General features: G+C 38.7%; 1 long non-coding RNA gene across 1 annotated transcript; it reads left to right on the forward strand.

Annotated features, from left to right (window-relative positions):
• The first annotated feature begins 707 nt into the window (after positions 1 to 707).
• Positions 708 to 23,845, forward strand: LOC139362530 (uncharacterized). Its single transcript, XR_011621658.1, has 6 exons — positions 708 to 779; positions 1,791 to 1,913; positions 5,403 to 5,460; positions 10,262 to 10,450; positions 21,953 to 22,060; positions 23,663 to 23,845. It is a non-coding gene; the product is annotated as an uncharacterized lncRNA (long non-coding RNA).
• The last annotated feature ends 1,992 nt before the right edge of the window (positions 23,846 to 25,837 follow it).

Below are 25,837 nucleotides of genomic sequence, written 5' to 3' on the forward strand. Positions count from 1 at the left end.
GGTACTAGTCTTAATACCTGGGTGATAGAATAATCTCTACAACAAACCCCCATGACACAAGTTTACCTACGTACTTGTACCCCTGCACTTGTATCCCTGAACTTAAAAGTTAAAATAAAACTTAAAATTTTTTTTAAAAATGTGTTGTAGAGGTCTTTGCATATGTGCTCATAGAGATCTACCTGTATTTTTAACTGCTACCTAGTAACATAATATGGTCATATCATAACTTATTTAACCGCTCTTTTTCAAAGAATATTTGATTTGTTTTAATCTCTTGTTGTCACAAATGATGCTGCAATGAACATCTTTGAATGTACATTTTTATGTACATGTGCAAGTGTTTCTGTGGGATAGATATTCAGGTGTCAAATTGCTGGGTCAGTGATAATGCATATACTGCCATACTGTCCTACAAACAGGCCATCCTCTCACCGTTAGTGTGGTAGGCAGAATAAAGCCTCCTCCCAGACGTAACCATGTCCTAATCCTGAGAGCCTATGAATATATTACCTTATATGGCCACAGAGAATTTGCAGATGTGATTAAAGTTAAGGAACTTGAGATGGGGGAATTATCCTGGAGTATCTAGTTGGGCCCAATCTAATCACATGAATCATTAAAAGCAAAGAATCTGTCCCAGCTGTGGTCAGAAAGGGAGAGGTGACTACAGAAGAATGATCAGAGGGATGCAACATCGCTGGCTTTAACAATGCATGATGGAGGCCAGGAATGCCAGTGTCCTCTGTAAGGCAAAAAAAAAAAAAAAAAAGGGAAAGGCAAGGAAATGGAAAAGGCAAGGAAATAGATTCCCCCTAGAGCCTCCAGAAAGGGATACAGCCCAGTCTGACACCTTGATCTGAGCCCGGTGAGACTCTGTGGAACTTCTGATCTACTAAACTGTAGGATAATACCAAACCATCAGTTTGGTACTGCAGCAATAGAAAATGAATAAAATTGGTGTTAGAGAATACACATTTAAAAATCTTAGCATTAGATGTTATCAGTCTGTTTAACTTTTTCAAATCTCACAGTCAAAATTGGTGAGCCACTGTTGCTTTCACTTGAATTTCCCAGATTACTGATGATGCTTAGCTTTTTTTCATAAGCTTTTGACCTTTTGAATTTCTTTTGTAACTTGGCAGAGAAGAATCTAGGTTTATTCTTCTGTTGGATTGTTTGACATTTCTGATTAACTTGTAGTCTCTTTTAAATGTTTGCATTCTTACAGTAGAATTTTATAGACTTTGCTTGTTAAACGTGTGCCAAATATTTTTCCCCAATTTGTCACTTGTTCTATTTTCTCCACACTCATTCTACTTTACCAAGTTGCTGGGTCTGCCTCTTGATTTCCTAGCTCATCCCTCAGTGTGGTTTGTGGGTAAGCACTGACTGCGTGTCACATGCACAAGAATGTTGTTGAAATGGGAACAATCTATGCTGGTGGACTCTGCCAAGATTGAATAGATCAAAATGCCACCTAACTCTATGGAGGAGAGGCGGAGAGTTTTTTTGGTTTTGCTTTTTAAATATAGGAATGGTATGACATGGTAAGTAAGGTTGCTTTCTTTAAAGAAAATAATCCACAGATCCTGTAAAATCAATGAACTAAAGTTGACAGATTGATTCAGAATGATGAGTTTTTTCCTCAGGGTTGACATGACCTGCTGTACTGAACAAAGTGGTGTTTCGTCAAGCACTTGGCCAGCATGTGTGTTAGGGCTAGCTCCATTCTGTCCTTATCCATTTCTGTTCTCACTAAACCAAAAAAATTTTTTTTGAATGTCTAGGGTCTTAGGAGAGCTGGGCACATTCAAAACACAATATGTGATTAAGAAGATTAAAGAATAATATTTATTGATGGATTACTATGTGCCAAACTTCCAACCGGATCCTAACGACAATTCCATAAGGTGAGTATTGTTGTCCCATTACAAAAACGAGAAAACAGGCTCAGAGAGTGAGCAGCTTGCCCAAGAGATCATTAAATAATAGAACCTGAATTTGAACCTCAGAAACCAATGCTCTTAAAGCACTATAGCATCTGAAAAGTAATTTTAGCCATCCTACAATAAAAACTCTCCAGTAAACTGAATTAGTAAAGCATTCTGAATTATACCATTTTTAGATGCTTTTCAGAATATTTATAGTAACTAAGAACTAGGCTACAAAGTGTCCAATGGAAGAGCTGTTTTTTTTAAAAAAAAAAAAAAGATTGAATAGATAACAGTGCTTTACAATGAGTCATCGGTTTATCAGCTGATTACCTGTTGATGAATGCTTCTGAAATAGTGCATGGTACTTGAAAAATAGCTTTCCCCATTTCTCTGCAATCTTATTTACCCTATAATTTGCAAAATAAATCTTTTATTTAGAGATAACACAGAAACTTTATTATAGCTCCTATCTGATTTATCTCTAATTCTAGATTTGTGGAATCCAAATTAATGAGTTTAACTGTTAGGTCTTGCATTTCTGGTTTCTCTTTGACATGCCTGTAGGAGGAAAAGAAGGCAATCAGCTTCCAATGTGGTAGAGAGTGTACTAACTGCTTTCTGGAGAGGAAAATATATTCTGGGGACATTTATAGCCTGTTCAGCAGCGGTCAGAAGGTCCTAGGGCTACAGCAGAGCCATGAGGCTGGCCCCGCCCTGTAGTCCTCCTGCCCCTGGAGTTGGGGAGTGATCCAGAACGAGCCCACACAGAGCCATGGCAGCATTCAGCCAAGGCTTGTATTCCCCCACTTATCTCACAGAATCAGGGTTTCTGCTCGCAGAAAAAGCCCAGTCAGTCTCTTCAATAAAATTCCTTTTCCAGTATCTTTCCAGAAGAAATTAACCACTTTATTGTCCAGAAATAACACAGGCTGCATTTTGATCAAATAACGTAAAAGATGTGTGTGTATATGTATGTGTGTGTGTGTGTGCGTGTGTGTGTGTGTGTCTGTGTATGAGAAGGAGAGATTTGGTAGGAGTTTGGTTTTTTGAAAAATCCCATTTCCCACAGTCCCCATATTTGCTTATTTATTTATTTATTTATTTATTCATTTATTTTTGAGACAGAGTCTGGCTCTGTTGTCTAGGCTGAGTGCAGTGGCCTGATCTTGGCTCACTGCAAACTCCACCTCCCAGGTTCAAGCAATTTTCGTTCTTCAGCCTCCAGAGTAGCTGGGATTACAGACGTGTGCCACCACACCAGCTAATTTTTGTATTTTTAGTAGAGATGGGGTTTCACCATGTTGGCCAGGCTCGTCTCAAACTCCTGACCTCAGGCAATCCACCTGCCTTGGCCTCCCAAAGTGCTGGGATTACAGGCATGAGCCACTGCACCTGGCCCATATTTGCCTATTTAAATTACCGTATTAATAGTAGTGGACTTATGTTGTTTCCCAGAATCCTTTCTGCCTTTGGGGAACCACCACTCCCTACTCTGTGCCCCCACTGCTTCTCAGGATTGAAGCAGGAGCTTTGCTGGCCGATGAGAATCAGCCCTGGCCCTGGCCCCAGTTACTGCCTCAGGGAAGGGTTTGGGGACCAAACTGGCAGGGTTCTCCCTGAGGTTCCTGCTAGAGCTAGTAGGAAATTCTATGTCTTTCTTTCGCAGATCATTTTGTTAGAAAGATCTGAAGTCAGCTTATGAATGGCTGAAGTTTTTTAGTTACATGAGGGAGGTGGCTGTCTGGAATGAAAAGAATGAGGACAAAACACAGAGAGAAACAGAGTTGGTGCAGAGACAACTCTGAAGACATCACCTGAACCCCCAGATCCAGCTGCCTCTACGGCCAGCTCCATCCGTGGTTTCCCAGTGACATGAGCCAAACCATCCCTTTTGGTCTAAGCTAGATTCTGTTCAATTCTGTTGCTTTCAGTTAAGGACTCTGAGTAAGACATTTTTCCATGTGTATTCAAACACCTATACTTTCTTTCCCCTTTTACAAAATAGGGTCATCCTATACATATTGCTTTACAACTTGCTTTTCAACTTAATGTGTCACTGGCACTTTTCCAGGTAATACATTTAGAGCAACCTTGTGTTTGTTTTGTTGTTTGTTTTAAACAGTAGAACATGCCATATGAACACATCCTTCTTCTATTTCTACTCATCAATGAGTGGACATTTTGTTGACTTCCTAGTTTTTTTATATTACAACTCAGTCTGCAATATACATCTTTAAAAAATGTCTTTAGGCATCTGAGCAAGTACTTTTCTAAGATAAATTCATGGCAATGGCATTTCTGAGTCAACAATTTTATACAATTTTTCATAGAAATTGCCAAATTGCCCTTCAGGAAAGTTATGTCAATACTAGGCATATATTTTTAAGAACTCCCTTTCCTATATGCTAACCAAGGTATGAGATATTATTATTCCTTTATCATTATTATTATTACTCTTTTTAATCTTTGGTAATCTGAGAGGTAAATATATCTCTCATTGTTTTAAGGTATGATTCTTTAAATTTTAGTGAGACTCTTTTCTTCTGTTTAATGGTTATATATATTTCTTTATCTGGGACATGCTTGTACATATCCTTTGCCCATTTTCTCCTGGGGTGTTCATATTTTTCCGGTGATTCATAATAGTTTGCTATGTACCAGTACACTGCCTGTCATATAGAGTGTCATTTTTTTCCCAACTTGCTTCATTTTAAAAAATTCTTATTTATGATGTCTTTTACCAGGCTGAAATTTTAATTTTCACATAGCCAGGTATATAAATACTTTCTTCTTTTGTTCATTTAAAAAACTCAATAAGATTATGGATCTACTTCTAACATTTACTCTCAAGTGTTTTAATAGCCTCCAGTAAAGAATTTAAGTTTGTTGGCTAGAAGATTGTGCGCTAATACTTTTAGGCTACTAGATGTAACCGGTAAAAATTTTGTGAGGAAATCATTGTATGTCTCTTTTTAAATTTTTCTGTTTCCATCTATGACATAATTTTGACTCTGAACAAGTGTTGGTAGTCCATTTTTCTATTAAGTAATGATTGGCAGTTGAGGTGGGGGATGGTCAAGGTTTCTAGCTCATCTCTGCACCATCTTGGTGAATGATCTTGGGTGAACCAAGTAAGCTTTCTAGGTTTCATCTTCTCCGTTTTGAAAGGAGTGGATTGGATGAGATAAGCTCAGAACTGTTCTAGCACCAAACTTGCAAGAGTCTATGAATTCTTTGCTCATATTTTTTAAAATGTAAATCTTATACTAAGTGATACACCATTTTCTAATACACAGTAAATAGTACTTCATAGTTTCTTTTTAGAGTGCGTTTTTGTGGGGAAGGAGTGGAGGAAGAGGATTACACTTATTAAGTGCCTACTAGGTTGCAGGTACTACACATATGTTGGTTTATTTAGTCTCCACAAGAAACTTTTGAGATCGAAAATGTAACTCTATTTTATAGATGTGGAAACTGCAGTTCACTGAGGTTGACATTTCTGGGTTCATACAACAAGGATGGGGTAAGCTGGGATATTGTCTGATCTTCATTTTTTTATATAGGTATTATAGATATTATCTTTAGCTATTTTTGTTGATAAACTAAACTTATTGATTTCTTTAATTTTTTTGAATAGGTAAATTATTTCAACAAATATATTTGGGTATGTGTGAAATTATATATGTAGACAGTATATATATAATTGTATATTATAAACACTATATATATAATTATATATACTATAATATACAATTATATATTAAATTGCATATATAATATACAATTTAATATATAATTGCATATATAATATGCAATACAATAATTGCATATATAATATACAATTTAATATATAATTGTATATATACACACACTATTTTTTTATGCCAGCATTGTCTGTTAAAATGAATTTCTTCCATTCTTACCTTGTCAATCCCCAAATCCAAGTATCTCCCACTGTCTGCTTTTGTTTTCTGATCATTACTAAAATAATTCCCCAAACAGCTTCACTGATTGCCCCACGAATTCACACTAGGTCCTTGGTGCTGCTCAGGAATGCCTTTTATTATTCACCATTGACTTCGTATTGAATTTCCCAAAGCAGAATTTCCCAGACCTTAGTTTCTCTATATTTGAACCTAGCACTTGCTTCCTTAATCTCAATAGGTGGCACTAGCAAAGCTGACTTGGAATCCTCTGATGGATATTTCTTCCATTTCTCTCTTGCTCAAAATGTTACTTTTTCCTTCACATTGTTTTCCACCTGAGTTTCTGAGGAAATATGTATTCCCCTCTGAGCAGTGCTAACCCTAATTAATCTTACTACATACAAAACAAAACAAAACAAAACAAAACAAAAAACAACTAAGACAGACACTTTCAACTGCCCACGAAATACCAATGCTGTCCTGTCCTTTTCCCTCAAATTAACACAACCCCAATTTTTAGCTGAGTTCATCAATGTCTAGTTAAATGTTCTATACCTATGTAACAAAACTGCACATTCTGCACATATACCCCAGAACTTAAATATATATATATATATATATATATATATATATACACACACACACACAAAATTTCTCTACAAAAACACAAAAGCTTCTCTACAAGCTAGGTAGGGCTACATGATTGAGTTCTGACCAATGAAACATAAGAAGTACAATTTGGCAATTTCTGGAATATTTCTTTTAAAAAGAGGCTGTGTACCCGCTGTCGTCGACCCATCCTGCTGCCTGAAATGCTGGGATTACACACATGTAACCACGTGGCTAATCACAGTTCTTAGAATGTGTTTTGGTTATTTATTGCCATGTCATTCAAAGCAATGATTTTATTATTTCTTATGATTTTGTGGGTTGACTGGACTCAGTTGGGTAGCTCTTCTTCTCTGTGTGATGTCATTTGGGGCCGTATTCTTCTGGGGCTAGACAGGAACATCTAAGGTGGGCCAATCACATAGCTGACACTTGGGGCTGACTTGCAGTTGGGGCTGTCAACCAGAGTGCCTCAGTTTTTCTCCACATGGTGGAGGCTCCTCACATGGTGAGAGAGTTCCAAAGGGCAAGAAGTAATGCTGTTAATTCTTTTAAGGCCTGACCTTGGAAGCCTTATAATATCATTTTCACTATATTCTAGTGGTCAAAACAGTCACCCATAATAAGAAGTTGGGGGAGCTTATGCATATAGTACAGAGAGGAATTGTCAGGGCCAACTTTGGGGACAAGCTACCACAGATCATGATGGTAAGAGTCACACCCAGGGAATGACAGGGTGTAGAACTCAAAGGATTCCATAGTTGCCATTTAGTGCCCTGAACTTTTCTGATGAGAGAGAAAAATACATTTCTATTTTAGCAACTGATGTTTTTGGTTATCTCTCACATAAAGGTGAACCCAATCCTAATGAATACATCAACTAAACAGCAACTTACCCAACTACGCTCCTTGACTTTGCAACCCTATCCAGTCTCTACCGACTTTACTTTTTCTCTCTCTCCATTTATCCCTTTATTTCAGGGTTATTTTTCATGAGAATTCCTCAAGCAAAAGTAATGACTGAAAGGAGAGAGAGGGAGGGAGAACAGGGAAAACAGGCAAGGTGGGCTGTCTGGAGAGATGGCACTGGGTCACTGGAAAAGACTTATCTTTGTGTTAGTAAGGTATAAGTGATTCAATTTAGGGACAATCAAGTCATTTCTCTGTCAGTCAACAAGATAAAAAAATAAAAATGCTTAATATCTGTTTAAATGAGAAGATTGTGACATAGGTCAGTTATATAAATATGGTCATTAGAACTCTCTCACACCCCTAGTGGGAATGGAAAATGGCACAACTGCTTTGGAAAACAATTTGGCAATTTCTTAAGAAGTTAAAAATACACTCACCTATGACCCAAGAGAAAAGAAAGTGCATGTTTATACAAAGATTTGTACATAAATGTTCCCAGCAGCTTTATTCATAATAATCAAAAACTGGAACATCCCAAATGGCCATCAACAGGTAAATGGATAAACAAACTCTGGCACATCCATATGATGAAATAAGAAGGAATAAATAGGAATATCTGGAATACTAGGAATAAGTAGAATTATCTGTAATAAAGAATAAAGGACTGATAACACACAACATGTGTGATTCTCAAAATAATTATACCTAGTGAAAGAAGCCAGGCAAAAGAGAGTATAGTATATTGCATGATTCTATTTACATAAAATTCTATATTAACAGAATTCATAGTGATAGAAAGCCAAGCAGTAGTTGTCTGGGAAAGGAGGGATTCATGGGGAGGAAAGGATTATGAAGAGTCATGAAGAAACTTTGGAAGGTGATGGATGTGTTCATTATTCTGATTGCAGTGATGGCTTCATGGATGTTTACATAAGGCAAAACTTATTAAATTATACATTTAAATATATGTGGCTTATTTAGGGTCCATTAAACCCACAATAAGTTGTAAAATTAAAAATGGATATATTCAGACAGAATTTCTTTAGATTTAACTGAACAGATAAATGTACTAATCATGAAGGCAACTAAGAGTCAACTTCTTTTAAAACCAGACTTTATCAAGATTCCAGGAGTTTCTATTTTTAGTTTTTAATGGACAACTCAGTTACTTATGTCTTAAAAAAGCACTTCTTACTTAACTGTAGCATGTACATACATTTTCCTATGTCATATGTCTCTTGCATTAAAATTTTTGATTAACCTCATAATGACTTCACTGACATTGCCTAAAGTTGTGAGAAATTAATCTCTCAGGCATACAGAGGAATTTTGGGTGTGTGGAATTCTTTTTAATCCAAAAAATGAAAAGCACTTAAGATTCTTTGCCCAAGATGTGCTCTTAGAATAATTTTACTTTGATATCAGTTGCAAAAAAAGCATTTTTATTTAAAAAAAAAAAATAATGCTTCTCAGCTTTGACTGACCTCTCCCATTCTGTTTTGAACTGATGATTTGTAAGTAAATATCTCATACTCTTTAAGTTCAAACAATAGCCGCCTCTGAGGCAGTCATGCATGAGGACACGTGTGTTGTGTATTCTGCTGGCGCTACCCTTTCTCCGCACATTTTCAAAATTTCTCTTCGGTAGAATCATCGCAGGGCCAGAAGGAAAATGGGTCTCTTCATTATAGTTACAAATCCCCCAAAATGTTATTATCAGGTTTGATGGTCTACTTTATGTACCAGACCTCATTTCACATCATTTCAGACTATTTCTAAAAATCCCCAAAATTAATCCCTCCCTCCAAATAAAAATTTGTAACAATATTTCGAAAAAAAAATTCTACCCTTGTTTAACTAGTAGATTATTTGACCAATACCCTGCTACAGAGATGTCTTTTTAAATTTTCACCAGTAAAGAAATGAAACATTTTCTTACATTCAAAATTGTCACTAATACATTGGTTCTTTGTGGAGGAATCACAACACATACACACATACACTATACTACACTACAATACAGTGTCAATAAAAATAGAAATCAATCACATATTTCACTAAGATCATGATCCTAAAAATGATTATCTCTAGAGAACAGTATTTAAGAGGATACTGTCATTTTCAGACATGTTTTAAAAATCAAACTCATTTTGTAGCAGAATTACAGAATAATGTTTTAATTAAATTTGTTTCTTAAAAAATTATCAGATTTTTATTTCTTTTGGGGGATACTTTGACCAGTTTGTTGTTCAGTTGTACAAGCTAAACTTTATTTGTTGCTATTAATAATATTAGACATATTAAGAATATTAGAGAGATTGCATTAATTGCTTTTTCATCTCAAAAAGACATGGGAAATTTTGCTAAACAGACATCTTTAAAGGCATGCAATAATGACATCCCCATAAACATCCCACGGAAAACACTCAAAGTACCAATAATGTAATCAACAGGCATATCTTGACCCTTCTTAAAGAGCTGAGTAAGTTAAAACTGATGTTAAAGAACACATAATACATTGAAGTTGCTACATAGAAGGGTTCAATATGTCCAGGGCCCTGTTTAAATAATTAATCTGTGTGCTTACGCAGGCTGTGAGGCTTAGCAGCAGAAACCAGGCCAAGGGATGTCTCAGCTGAGGCTTTCCAGCAGAAAGTTCTTTAAAACAATGCTCAGGCCTTTAACACAGCAGACTGAAAACGCTCTGCTTACAGAGCAGATGGTTATGTAAAAACAATGCTCAGTTTGTGGTGAAGACCTAAAACCAAGATTAAATCAAGACTACAATGGCCACAAGTTTTACAAAAACCATAAAATGTGGATCACCTAGCTTGCAAGACATTTTACTTAAGGTCTCTATGTCCTCTTCTTTTGAAGGATGAATGACTGTAACTGCAGATCTTTACAAGGACAATGAGAGCTCCTAATGGAGGTACTAAGGTAGCTGGCCCAGAGGCAGTAAAGTTGGCAACCTCATTGGCTCCCCTTGAGAGCCGTCTGGCCCACAAAAACCATTCTTTTAGATATGCAGGGTCACTTAGATCTGCTTTCGTGGTTCCTATCCTGGTAAGATACCTTGTTTTTGTTTATTTCAAAATGTACTTCACTCCACTAAAAATGCTAGAGCTCAGAGACAATACCACACCAACATAAAAGTCATTTATTCCATGCCTTTGGATATAACATTTGTTACTAAAGAAATGTCCATGAATAACACTGATCACAGAAAAAGAGAAACTGTTATATTAGAAGTAATGTGATTCAGTCTTCAAATCTCAGACTTGCCCCATACAGATTTCGGGAGCTACTATAGCCTCCATCCCCCATTCCCCTGCTTTCATCTACATCCAGTGGGAAGTAAGCACAGTGTGGGCTGCAGCTGGACTCCTCTCTGTGGGGTGTTCCAAATTGCACCTACTCAGGATGATCCTTGGCTGCCTTTGCTGCCTCATCTCATCTTAGCAGTGGCAACTTGCCCTGGACCTTGTAATAATAGATGTCAGTAAATACATATTCCATGGCTGAATGAATATGCCATTGACCATAATGCTCATTTTAAAAGAAGGAGGTTCCCATCAAGCATGTAGCTTCCCAGAGTGATTACTTAAAAGGTGGTCTGAACTTGTATGTGTGTGTGTATAATTCAGTGGGCCCAGTGAAATCTGATTTTAGTATGATTAGGCCATAAAATCCCAACCCAGGAGACCATAAAGGGAGAGTTATCATAGAATGCCACTTTTGTCTGGATACTAACCTTTCAGAGTTGTTAATGTCCAGTTGTGAGTATAAGGAAACAAAAGCTGTCAGTCATTTTCCCTGAATGTCAGTGCTCTGAAAAATGGCTAGGAACATTTGTCTTTTCCATCTTCCCTCCCTAACTTCCTCTGGTAATACCTGGTACCACCACATAGAAGAGTGAAAACAAAAAAACCTTGATGAGATGTTCTTCTGCCCAGAAACACTTCCAAGCAGAATTTACAAGAGATCAAAGACTAAAAACTTTCATTTCTTTCTGGTTCTTTTTTTAGTGGCTTGTCTCCTATTTTCTTATTGTCAGCACAAGTCCTCTGAATGCTTCATGGAGCCTCACTGTGTGTCTCCCAGCCTGAAGGGACATGTCCTTGAATGATGACATAGCTCTGTGTCCACACTATTGGACCTCTGGCCTCTTCCTGTCAGGGAGGTGGCAGGGAAAACTGCAGGTCATGTACCGGCATAGAAAATGGAGGTGCCTTTTGCTGGCATTGCTCTCTTGTAGTTTGTAATTGCAAAATGAAACTTGCTGTGTTACTAATCCAGAAAGGCAGCTGGAATTTTCATGTCTGCTATAAAATGCCCTGTTAATGTCATATTGGATTATAATAGTGGGATAAATCCTTCAATGGGTTATCTCAGCCACACTGCAGATGGTAGAGTAAAGCAAAGTGGGCTAGGAGGTAACAACTCGGAGAGAAGCGAGAGCACTGAATTAATGAACCACGTTCAGTTGAAGAATTGCATTTGGTTTGCTGTTGGCTTCACTGTGTAGTCTCTACCAAAGGACCATGTGACACATGAACCAGGCTTATTGCACCCATTCGAATTGACTTTGTTAGTATTTTCCATGTCAAATGTACCTATAAGGAAATAACCTTCATTGTTTGCTATCACTGAGAGGATCTGTCGCCATAATTGTTATCTCTCCGGTGTCATTCTCGGGGACGGGTTGGGGGAGAAGGCAGTATTTTCATTTTACTTCATCTCTTCCAAAGAACCTAAGAGAGGGACTCAAACATACTGGCTGTTCACGTAACATGACCTGTGGTTTGTTACTATTTATTCAAAAGAGCTAACCTGGGTCATCACTCTCAGGAAGGATGGTGAGATAGAAACACTATTGAGCTTTTGGATGGAAATCCTGGGTGCAAATTCAGGCTCTGAATTCACCAACTTTGTAAACTCTCGTGGCTTCACTTCCACATTTGTAACCTGCAAGTTATGTTACCCCCCTCAGAGAGTAACAATCAAGTGAGATAATGGATATGAAAATACTTTAGTGTAGGAAAAGAGGTGTAAAAACAAGGCTTTATTATTACCCTCTAGACCAGATTCCCAATTTACCTGATAATTAGAGATGTCTGGTAAACTTATTAAAAATATAGAATTCTGAGCCCTTATGTAGACCTATTGAATTAGCATCTCTGGAGATGAGTCTTGGAAATCTGTACTTTTACAGCTTTGTGAGCAGTTCTGAAGATCACTCAGGCTTGGGAATCACAGCACTAGGGTTTGAATTTCTTGAAGATGGCTACTATGTATCTGGGCATTTTGAAACCTCTGTACCTAGAACATGGTACTTATATAACCAAATACAAATATTTACTAGGGCCTACTGGGTGCCAGGCACCATGCTAGGCACCAGGAAGACATACAGCTCTATACTCTTAATTCTTTTAGTGTGGTAGTTGCAAGGAAAATGCAATAGTTTCGATGCAATGTGGTGAGTACTGTCAGAGAGGTGGAGCATTGAATAGTTTTAAGCAGTCCTTTGTGATATGATCTGTTGTTGAACCTATCAAACCCGCCTTTATGTTTGATGCCTGAGAATATTCCATTTTCAATGCTTTGTTATGGGCAATATTTCCTGCAGAAAATGGTAAGAAGCTTTAATGAAAAAATTTTGTGCATTTTCACATTGGTCAGGTTTCTTGTTTCTTCCTACTCAGTTTCCTTGGACGCATGCAGTATGTTCATTTTTCCACAAACAATGTATTGGAGACAAATGCTAGTGGAGATACAAAGTCTAAACACCACAGGTGCAGAACATAAGATGCCAAAGCACATGCCAGGAATGGGAAGAGTGAGAAAATAGATCCTCTGGGAAGTGTCATGCCACAGTGAAATGGGCTATTAAAACATAAAGAAATTGCAAGAAGGAAAGCTAAAATTCCAATATCTGTCTTGGGATGTGAAGTACAAAAATGTTCTTGCTTCAACCCAAACATGGCCGGCTGACCCCAGTGTCTGGCTGACCCTAGCATAGCTGGCTGACCCAACTTTTGCCCATCCCTTGAACTAAACTTGAACCTTATGTAAGCTCTGAAATCATTCAGAAGATCATTTGAAAATATTTTCCCCTCTTTGTCTCCTGGTTTGCTCTGGGACTGCTCTGGGGAGAGCTGTGTGAAGCTGAGGGGTGAGAGCTCAATTTTTTAATATTTGTAAGTGCTTTTATAGCTATTTCCCTGTAAGTGTTGGCAAAGAAGGATCAGTGAGCATTAAGAGACTCCTTGATTTGTTCTTGGTGGTATGAGCAAATGCATCTTCCCACTGAGGCCATGTGGTAGGAGAGGATGCCCAGGACGCAGACTTAGAAGTCATTGTTGAAGTGTCTTGGTGTAAGAAGCCATTCTAAACATGTGCTGAATGAGTGAAGGAGTGAACAAATGAAGGTGTTAAAAGCAAAACTTAAGACAAATTAAATTTAACAGAATTTGATTGAGCAAAGAATGCTTTGCAAATTAGGCAGCCCCCTGAACCAGAATAGGTTCAGATAGAATCCACACTGCTATGTGGTTGGAGAGGATTTCTGTACAGAAAAAGGAAAGTGAGGTACAGAAGCAGCCAGATTTTGGTTACATCTTGGCATTTGTCTTATGTGAGCACAGTTTGAATTGCTGACTGCCTTTGAATGGCCAAAACTCAGTGATTGGTGCAAAAGTAAATTACAGTCTGTTTACACATCCAGTTAGGTTCACTATGTATGGAGAAACCTTCAGGTTGGACTTCAAATACATAAGGAGGTGCTTCAGGCCAAATTAAATTTAACAAAAGAATGCTAGCTAGGTCCGATTAAGGCACTTTACTAAACATGAGACTAAATGCAGTAATAACAGAGACCAAGAATCAGGGGGTTACCACTTTGGGGGTGTAAATGTATCCCAGATGCTGGGCAGGAAGCAAAGACTTAAGATGTAACCCGTTCACAATCTGAGAACCATTGAATGAAGAAGCCAAAAGCCCATAGGCAGTGTACAGAAGGAAAGATCTGGTATTGGATTCTGCATTAAGGAGGAATCAGGACCAGAACTGAGCCTTTAAGGGTGAAAAGAGTTTGGATACGCAGAAGAGAGGGGTAGAATGCATCTTAACTAACAGGCTGAGTAAACGAACAGATGGGATTTAAGTCATGATGATAATATTTGTGAAACAGCTGACGGAGATGATTGATGGAAGCACTGGGGAATGGTAGGAGAGCAGGCTTGGGAGTGGGCAAAGGAGTAAGAACTTGCTGTAGGAGGCTACAAGGAATCACTATACACTCTTGAGTTGAAGAACAATGTTCTGGGTGAATGATTGGTCTGGCAGAGTGGATCTCTCTCCATCCATCTCCTGGCCAACTCTTGCTCTTTGTATAGCAGCTGAGGTTGGATGGAAGTACAGTTAACATTTCTGGAGCTTCCTAGGTGAACAGATCTGCAGATGTGTGGGGCAAGACCCCTCATTCACTCCCTTGTCTGAAAATTAACCAGCATGCTGGAGACTAGATCACATACTTTCAAAAACAAACCAAGGCCCTCTTCCCTCTAATATGATTTGCCAGATGACAGATGATCCCAATCCCTGTAATTAGTTAGATACTTTAATTGACTTTCAGTGGCAGTAATAAGTAACTGGAGTCCTGGCTTGTAGAATTTCCTTTCTAATTGTCACTGTTAAACTACTCATTATAGGGATAAATAGCATACCACTTTATTTAAACCATTTCCTTCATACATGTAAATTCCAGCGGAAGTTCCCAGTGTTTGCACGCCCTTGGGAGAGCTGTTTGGGGTCTAGCAGCAAGGTGATGCATTTTTGAGGGAGCTACTTAAGCTGGTTGGCTGTTTCGTTTGAATAAGCAAGCCACAAGTTTCCAACACTGACGCACTTCCTACTGCTTTGTATTTAAAAGGCTGTAGAAAGGATAATTGACCACAGCTTGTCAGCAAGAGAGATTTACTGTCATTAGTGCAAACGCAGATGAATTACTTTAATATCATGGAATATAAAAAATGGCCAGATAGTTTCCTTTCTCAGTAAGAGTACTTAAACAGCTTTTCACACTTCACTTCTGCATTTGGGTGTAAAAGAGGGAGGAAGTCATAAAGACTCATGAGTGGGAGTGGAAGGAGGAGTGGGATTAATTTAGCAGAGGTAGGAGAGGCAGATCTCAAATTCTCAAATCAAATCCAAGTGAACAGACCAGGGTTGCTTGTTTTAGGGTGGTATAAAAGCTAAACAAACATTCAATTTTTAAAGTTCCCACTTTTGATTTCTATTTTCCAGTATAGTATTCATTTAGAACATTCTTTTACAACTTTGGTTCTTTGTCTCTTGACTCAATTGTAGAAGGAATTAGAAATATTGCAAGGCATATTTTAAATCCTTTATTAAACCATAGACACCAGCTTGGGAGATCTGAATTGTTTTACTCGGGGCCATGCAAAAATTGCCCCTTGATGTGTTCCATTTTGTTTTGTTTTGCTTCGGAACCATCCATTTTTCTGAAAATTGTGTATAAGACAGCCAGGGCCCAAGCACAGAGAATGCCTAGAACCTGGAGCAATTTATTTTCATTTTGCTTCCCCATGGTTCTTTTTGCAAAAATATTTGCCTCCTAACTCTTAGAACCCAGTGTAAGCTGCCACTGGCAATTATTTCATTTTGATTTTCGGAAGCAGGGCTCCATCTTGTCTGATCATTGAATCTAGACTTGCTTTGCAATCTGTCCTTTGCTTCCACTAAGATACAAACATGTGGGCCTGGTTCCTGTTGTTATCGTAACTGAAATGGAACTAATCTCACTCGTTTCTGTGTGGCTCAGCACTGCAGGTTAATATCTGTGGATGTTGTTGCCAATTACTATTGCTCTGTTAATTCGTGGTATGCGCTATTTGTTCTTTTGAGAGGTATTTTCTCCTTTTTATTTCTCAAACTCATTGTGACATACCTGAGAAGTGAAAGTAATAGAAATTTCCTTCTGAAAGAAGGGAGAATGTCTGTAGAATCCAACTGCATATGTAGTTACTGTGTATTTGAGTGTTTCTCGTTTGTTACTGAGTGTCACAGCAATAATATAGAAGGAAATGAGCATCTCATAACATAATCTCATTAATAGCTATGCTGTTTAAAACATGTAAACAACACCATAAACAACCTAACGGCACCACAAGCAATGGTCTCTCCTTGTATCGGCCATCTTGTCTCACGGTTGAAGGTGTGTGGGCTGGACTTTCTGGGATCCGTGAGTGGTGGCAATTCCAGAAACTTGGGGGTTTCTAACATTTCAGGTTAGTTGTTGCTTTACCTACATCCCATTAGTCTAGTGATGCCTTGTCTCCAAATTGCTTCGAAAGAGTCATATTTTGAGTTTACCATTCCATTTTCAAAATTCAAATGGAATAGAACTCCCAACTCCCTGGCTATTTGTCCAGACCTTGTATGTTTGTGTGTCACAGAGAAAGACATCATATTTATATGTAAAGAAAAAAGACACATAGAGGATAGAGTTAGAAAGAGATTTGGGGAAGTAAATTCAAAATTGTTGAAACACAGTTATAAAGTGCTTTTGCTTCCCCATCCCTACAAGATAGGCAGTAATGGAACTACCCTTAGCATTGCAAAATGTGTGTGAAATGATGACAACCTTCACAGGATAAAAAAGAAAATGGCAAGAAATAGCAGTGTACCTGACTAGGTTATATTAGCATATGATGATTCGTTGTTGTAGCCAGAAGTTCTTTCATGTTCTCCAACACAGATTGGATCCAGGCCTGACCAGGATGACAACATTTCATCTTGAATAGATAGTCATGTGTCCTTTTAAATAAAATCTACATGTCCTAGCTCTGCTTGTTATGAAGCTTAACTGGTCCGTCATATGCCTGGTGGAGTGTCTGAGTCTAAGGCACATTGGAAATAATGCAGCATCTCAGATGGGAGATGCTTGCAGAAATTTTGGGAAGAACAGACAGAATGCTGATCACCCCTGCAGCCAAGGGTGTGCAAAGCAAACTTACTCCATTTCCAGGACCAGAATGCAGAGGAAATAAGGCAACTTTTAAATTTAAAAATGTCAGCTTGCCACTTTCTCCAGGGGTGGTTTGGCCATATGACAGCTTATAAGGAATTTGAAATCTGAAGAAAGGAAGAAAGAGAGAGATGAGGAAAGAGAGAAAGAAAGAAAGAAAGAAGGAAGGAAGGAAAGGAGGGATCAAAGTAAGAGAGAAAGAATAAAGCATTATATTTAGTTTCTGTGCCTGCTTCATTTTTTTGCAATGAAATGCTAAATGAGCTGCATTGAATATTTCACTTGGTTGAAGAGTAAATGCAATTTTGGATATAGTGGGCATGTGGTACATGGGCACACTCTTCTGGATTTCATATGCCTTAAGGAACACACCACTTTTCACTTTCACCCCTACTCTCCTGACGACTCAGCTCCTCTTACTGACATTAGAGAGATCATCAATCCCCAGTGACCTGTACATGTGTATTGGGGAGGGTTGACTTTTAATATATTCCTACTTGGCATTAATATGTGTGTGCCCACTATTGTTGTGTGTTTCCCCCCAAATTTAAATAAGTTTTTACAGTGCAAAAAGGTATAAAGAGGTAAGTGAAAATAACTTTTAATCTTACCACCCAGTGATAGCCCATTTAATCTTTCTACATATTTTTGCTATGCATGTATGCACATAAACATGCATAGGCATAAACATAATATATTCTTTCAAAAATCCTCCTTTTTTATTTGGAAACATCCAAATACCCATGCCCATAACTGTGTTCTACATTATTCTGTCAAATGGTTTCTTAGTATTTATTATAGGGTGGTGGTTTTCTTCATTATTAAAAAGTACTCTGCAACTTACATACTTGGGAATACACATGTGTACATTTTTATGACATCTTTAGGATAAATTTCTAAAAGTAGACTTGTTGATTTGAAGATAATGCGTATCTGAAATTTTGATGTGTGGTGTTCTTTTGTTGTCTTTTAGAAAGAGATATCAATGATATTCATCATGAATGCATCCATGGGATGGGGTTTTTAAATATATAAGGTAATGATGTTTATATATTTATTTCCTGCCTTTCCATGGTACAGAAAAATAATTACTATGTAAGATTCTTCTTGAAGGAAAAGTCATGCAATATTCAGATGATTATTTTGTAAGTTAATTGTCTTTATGGTTCCTGGATTTTCATTATTATTTGCTGTTAAAAAGTAGAATTGTTGATTATTATTTTTCTTTTTATGAGATGGAGTCTTTCTCTGTCACCCAGGCTGGAATGCAGTGGTGCAATCTCGGCTCACTACAACCTCCACCTCCTAGGTACAAGTGATTCTCCTGCCTCAGTCTCCCAAGTAGCTGGGATTACAGGCGTGCACCACCACTCCCATCTAATTTTTGTAGTTTTAGTAGAGACAGGGTTTTGCCATGTTGGCCAGGCTGGTCTAGAACTCCTGGCCTCAGGTGATCTGCCCACCTCAGCCTCCCAAAGTGCTGGGATTACAGGTGTAAGCCACCATGCCTGGCCATTTCTTTAAGTTTATCTGTGATTTTCAGTTATAATGCTGTGGTTCTGACCTATTTTGTGTGGGCACAGTGACTTTTGGGTAGTTTACAGGCAAGTCTACATACTGGATTTGCTTTGGAGTTTATATTACAAAACAGCTACATGATTCCTATGGACCATGTAATGTGAATACAAGTCAAAGATGTGAGGTGGTTCATCCCCATTCAGCCTGGACATGAGACCCCACCCCTTGCCCAGCAGCAGACAGTGAATATATCCAGTCCTATGTACATGTGAAAGTGTGTGCCAGGAAGACACATGCATATATAGATTTAAAAGTTCTTAGTCCATTGCTAATAGAACATATACACAGTCTTGTGAATAAATAGGACAGGCAAACTGAGAGTGTCATATATGAGTGTGGGGAGAGGTGAAGCAGGAGTTACTGTGGCTGGAAAATATGAGAAACTTTGGGGAAAAACTGGGGATAATAGCTGCTTTTCTGAGACACCAATGTGTCTAGACATACCAGCAAAATAATCAAATTAAGGCAAAACATGTAGTCCCTGTGGCAAAACTGTATCTTCAACACAAAATAAACACTTGTGTAAATTCAGCTTTTACTGATTTCAGTTTGTGTGTATATGTGAATGACTGTGAGTTTGCATAGATCTCATTGTTAGAAGTAGGAAGACATACATCACACTGCCTGATATGTTTTCTAGTGAAGTCCAGTCCTTTAAACATGAAATCATAGCCAACCCCTCTGGGTGAAAACATAAGGCATGAGAACTAGTCCAGCACCACTACCATTATTATCTGTTATCTGGGCCCTTCATTAATATTTATGGAGCCCATATACTAAGCATAGACCCCACCATCACTCAGTGAGCCAACACTGTACTTTGAAAATAGTTTTATCTTGGCTTTTAATGTAAAAGCAACAGTTTTTAAATGTTTGCCAGAAAAAGAAAGTTTCCTCCAAAAAATGTTTTTCAAGATAGGCTACGTGGCTTTACATAGATCATTTTTCTTGAATTGAGAGCCCATATCCTGTTCTAAAATAACCCTCTAGACTATTTTGGCTCCTCTCCCTATCTAAATGGTCATTTTTTGAATTGCATCCCAGAGGGGTAATTTTCTCCATCTCTCATTCTGCCTTATTTTCTTACCCAGAAGGGAGAAAGGGGTAAACAAAAAAAATCCTACAGTTTGCTAAGCATCTCATATATGTCGGGCCCTGTGCTAAGAATGTCAAATCATTCAGTGCCACAGTTTTACAAGGTAAGTCATGTCACCCAGCTGCAGAGAAGCTAAACATCTGAGGTTGTACGTCTACTAATACTTGGTGGAGAAGGACTCAAACTTAGGTTATCATAACAGCAAAGCTACATGCTTTTTCTCTGAGCAGCCTGAGCAAGCAGCAGAGTTCTCAGGATTCTTCATTTGTCTTAGGTATCCATTCTGTGTTCTGCATCACGGGGGGTGCAAAAGAAATAAGATGTTTTTGTCTTTGCCTGAGGAGAGGTCCTAGAGCCTCTAGTCCATATTACATCGATTGGCTACCCCCAAAGACAGCATTAGGCAATATTCATTCATAGCCAGACCAGTTGAGATGACTCAAAAGGGAGAAGTCTGTAAATATCAGCTGCCTTCTTACACAACAATAACAAGCAGATTTGGGACACTAGTTGTTCTTCACAGTAGCCACAGTTTTGTGAATAGTGCCCTCAAAATGTGAAATAGTCTGAATATATTTTTAATTCTCAACATATTTCAAGAGAAATCTTATACTCCCAGTAACTAAAAGATTGGGGGTATTTTCCTAGTTGAAAATGTTCTCTTTGCAAGTTACTTGACCTAATTTGAGTCTTAAGCCAATCATAGTAATGTTGATGATAACAATGGTGATGATGGCTAAAATTTTTGGACCACTACTCCTTGCTAAACTTTGTGCTAAGCACTTTTCTTGTATTATCACATTTAGTCTTCATAGCAATCCCATGAGGTGTGTACCCATATTATAGATGAGGAAACTAAGACCTGGAAAATTAAATGATTCACTCAAGATTTCATAGTGAGAAAGCTGAGCCTTGACTCTAACAAGTAGGCCTATAGACTCCATATATACTCTTCTTTAAGCAGAAGCAGCAAATTGTGCTCTCTACAAACAATTGATGTTCATATTTGCCTAGTAATGGGCCCACCTCTGCATGTAGGTATGTAATGTGAGGGTCCCTGCTAAGTTGTGTCTGTCTGTGCACATTGGGACCACCTCACCTCCCTCCACTGGCCTGCCTCCTATTTTATCTATAAATCTCATCATCTGTGTTCTTCCTCAGCTGGTCTGGCTGCGAATGTTCACTGCCTAATCCTATATTGGGCATAGGCAGTAAAAAAGTCAGGGGATTAATTCCAGAGAGCTGCTACAGAATTGAAAAGTATAACCTGAAAGGGAACAAAAAAGTCCTGGGGCATGACCAGGATGGAGGAGGAATTTTCTTTAGCATTCTCCCATCTATGTCTTAGCCTCGTTGACTCATGATATCTTTGGAAACCATTTAGCAATTGAACCTCAAGTGACTGGACACAGAGCAGGTGAGTTGCCTAAGTTAGGAAACCATCCCTGAATGCTCATCATAGGTTAGGAGGAGAAAGTACAAGAGAGTTTGTTAGATTGCAGAAGGCAGGACTTTGTTGATGAACACCTACTTGTAAGTGCATGAGATGGGTGCTTTCATATGTGCAGAGAGATTTGTAGTGTTTATATAAAGGATAGACATGCCAGTCCCTGACTCATATGAAACATAAAGAAAATAATAAATTCTACCACAAATCAACCAATATTAATTCATTTTAATGCAAATAAACCAATACCAAAATAGAGCCAAGGAGTTGGAGGGGATGAAGCAAAGAAGACAAAGTGCAATCAAATGCATGTCCTAATTCCTTCTTACTACATCATTTTGACTAACTCTAACACTGTTGCATTCACATGAACACTCATTGAACACCTACTATGAGTTTGGCACCATGACAAGAAAACAAACAAGTTACGGATTTAGAAGATGTAGACTTATGGTGGAGACAGAGAAATGGAATAATAACTCAAAGTAGCTCATCTTCCTAGACGTAGGATTAAAGGATGGAGGTCCTTAGAGAGGTGGTGACTTTAGTCTGGATCTTGCTGGCTGGGGGAATTTCACATTATGAAAGGGGCAAAAACAAGCAGCCAACAACTTTTTTGAAAAAAGCAGGAATTCCAGTAAGAGGTGAATATAAGCATGGGTTTAGAGGTTGGGCTGGGAACGGTAAGAGGGATAAAGTTCTGGAGGAGCCTAGAGGCTGTGCTTGGAATTTTGGATTATCCTAAAAGTTGCTGAAGTCCCATGGAGATATTTCAGCCAGGAAGTGACATGGTCTGTTTTTTTTTTTCAGAGCTCATCTGCTGTCCATGTGATGGACTGACTGGATATGGAAGATATTTGGGTGACCTCTTCCCAGGTGTATCATCTCACTTAACCTGTAAACCCATAGAGCTCTATTCTCACTCATAAAAGGCCACTAGATCTGGACTGTTCCTAGTCAGCTCTGGTCCTTTCAGCGTTAGTCTGAATTCTCTTTTCCCAAAGTCAGCTTGCCGTCTGTGGTTCTTTCCTGAGAAAGCTTCTGGATTAAAACATTTATCTAGAATAGGTATTTGGAACTCATCTCCATGTCTTCTAAACTGGTGGGGACAGAAAGATACAAGAGGTGGTGGGGAAAGGGAAATAGGCCCCCTTGGTGGCTTCTTTGCCTCTGATAAAACCTTTCCAAGAAGAAAACATTTAAGAACCAGACACGTTTTTAAAAATACAGAGCCCATAAAAGTCATGGAATTTTGGAGCTAAAAGAGGCCTCAGAGAGCTGGTGTCTGCTTTTCAGGATCAGGATACTAGAAAGAGTACAGGAATTGAAATAGAGATCCTGGTGTATCTAGGACTGCTTATGTGATTTTAGGCAAATGACTTAACTTCTCTAAACTGCCACTTCACCTGTTAATTAAGGTTAATAATACCCACCTCTCAAGGTGTTATGAGGAATAAATTAAATGCTTAATATGAAGTAGGCAAAACCACGTACAACACGGTTGTGATTTCAGATAAAGAAAGGGACACACAAGGAGTTTAAATGGGCATATGGAAAAGTGGTCATTTAACTGCTGTGAATAGATTTCTTCACAATCCTCACCTGTGAAACTCCACCATGGCTTTTCCTGTAAGTCTGTAAGCATTACTAAGTTGATGTGATGCTTTTAATGAAAATGACAAAATCTTTCTACATGCACTGTGTTCTCATGTTCCCTGAATTTTTTATATTTCTTGTTTTAAAGCAGCTGATGCCATCGAACCCTGATCATCTGTCAATCTTAGTTTTAGTGGTGAAGGCTCATGGTGGATTTTGCCTAGCAGTTCATAATTTTGTCTCAAGGGTGCCTCAGTGTCTCAGCGTCTCCAGAAAGCCCTTCGTGGTTGTTTCTGGAATGAGTTCCAATGCTCACCTCACACAGGTGTGTAAGCGCTCCAGCCTCCCTGACTTATCCACCAGCCTCCACCACTCGATCATCAGTTAAAGATGACTGCCTACTTGTTGATTCATCTTCTGCCAGCAATTGGGCAACAAAATATGATAACTCCCTTGACTGTTTTATCCCTTCACACATCAGCCTGGTCTCCTTTTCTTGCTTCTATGCAGGCCTATTCTTCCTCTTCCTCAAGCCGTTGCCTGTTCGACATGAGATGTGTCCTTCAATAAGTCAGTAGCAGATTGCCTCAAGGCAGGAGACAACTAAGGCTCCAACAGAAAGGACAAATTGCAAGAATGGGACAGAGATCATATTCTCAAAAGGACTTTTTAATAAAAACTCACTGAAAGCAATTAATTTTTCCTGATGTTTTAATTTTCTGCCTGGACAAAGCTGATGTTTTAACTTTGTTTACAAAGCTTCTACTGCTGGCTGTGGCTGCTGGAATTGGTCACCGATGGCTGGATCTTTCACACTGGAGCCCTGGTTTTGATTATCCAAGAGATGAGAGAATCACTTCCCAAACCTTTCGTTGTCCACTACAGAGCTTCCCTTCCACCCCACCATGCTGCCTTTCCTGTCAGGACGACAACAGCAAAGACAGCAATAATAAAAGCTAATGCTTACATTAGTGCTTGTTATGAACCCAAGGCTTCCCTAAGCATTACGTCTATATTAACTCGTTAATACCTACTCACAACCTCCTTTATAACACCAAGGAAGCTGGGAATAGTAACTGCTGGTCAGAGCTGTGACAGAGGCCATTGTCAGACTGTAGAGAGTTTTGGTGCCAAACAATGGTTCTCAATAGGGGGCGATTTGGCAAATGTTTGGAAACATTTTTGATTGTCTCAACTGGGGGGATGCTACTAGCATCCAGCACATAGAGGCAAAAGATGCCACACAACATGTGGTAACCCTCCACAACAGTTATCCAGCCCAAAATGTCATCAGTGCAGAGGCTGAGAAACCCTAGTGCCACATGATTTAAGTGCTCTTACCCAAATTGCCTAAATTCAAATCCTACTTCTGCAGCTTACTAGCTGTGGATCCTGGGCGAGTTGCTTAAGCTCTTTATGTGTCTGTTTTCCCATCTTTAAAATGGGAATGAAAATAGTGATATTACATCATGGGGCTGATGCATGATTAAATGTATTAATGTAAGTAAAATGTTTAGCTCAGTGTCTGGCATGTGGCAAGGGCTCCATATTTTAGCTTTTATTTTTTATTATGTAGAGCCTTTCTGGCCTTAGGGAGACAAATTTACGCTTCTTTTTAGTCTCGATAGAAGCGTTGAGAGAACATTTTCAGTCCATGCCATCCCAGGGAACAGTTTTTGTCCGTCTAAATCCTGAAGAGAATACTCTATCTTGGCCCACTAGGAAGTTTAGGAAAAGTTATCCTTGATGTGTTTTAATGCAATGTCTCTTTGTCATCTTTTTTCTGCACCCTGTTTTACAATAAAAAGCCAGTGTTTCTGTCTTGCACTTGCATTTTATTGCTTTGCTGTTTTCATGCCTACCTTCACAGGCCTAGGCTGCCCACCTGTTCCCCCTGCATCATCACACCGTGGGGTGTGCTTAGTGAGAAGGGAGCCTGCCATGGTTTCATCCAAGTCCACATCTCTCTTTAGGAGTGGTGTGTTCTCAGCATGTAGGAAGAAAACCATGCCTGACTGTCATTCAGAATTATGGGCTGAAATTACTGGGATCATCTAAAAACTGAGACCAGGAGAGTGTCACTAACCTGCTTAAGTTACCCGACAAGTAAGTGAGTGAGTGAGTTAGGAATATATCTGGCCTCTAGTCTCCCCCTTCCACGTTCTTTGCAGTCCTTACTAGGGAAATGTCAGTGAACTGTTTACGCCTACATCTCAGGTGTTCAGTGTCTCATGCAATTATTTACTATGTTTCATGGTGGGAAACCCTCTTTGAACCTGAGCTGGGTTCAAGTACATGATTATGATTCAGACTGGCTGGACATTTCTGAGAAAGCCTGCAAAAAAATTACCAGAAGAGGAAGCTGGAAAACTGTGACCTTATAAAGCTATGGTAAGTCATATAAGCTTGATAAGTGTGATCTTCTAAAGCCATGGTAAGTTATGGTGGTCAGGAGTAGACATGAGCACACAATGGTGTCTGTCACTCACTGTCCATGAAGATGAGTCCTCTCTGAGCCCAATGAGTTTATAGGAATCCTGTGGTAAACAGGGGCACAATGAGTAAATTTAAAAGATTTGTTTCAGGAAAACATAGTGCCCATGAAACACAACTATGTGTCTACCTAACAGAGTGTGTGACAAATCAGAACACTCAGAAATTTGGCATGTAGAAGGTTCTGGTGCC

This window comes from Macaca nemestrina, chromosome 4 (assembly GCF_043159975.1).
Source record: "Macaca nemestrina isolate mMacNem1 chromosome 4, mMacNem.hap1, whole genome shotgun sequence".
NCBI classification, from domain to species: domain Eukaryota; kingdom Metazoa; phylum Chordata; class Mammalia; order Primates; family Cercopithecidae; genus Macaca; species Macaca nemestrina.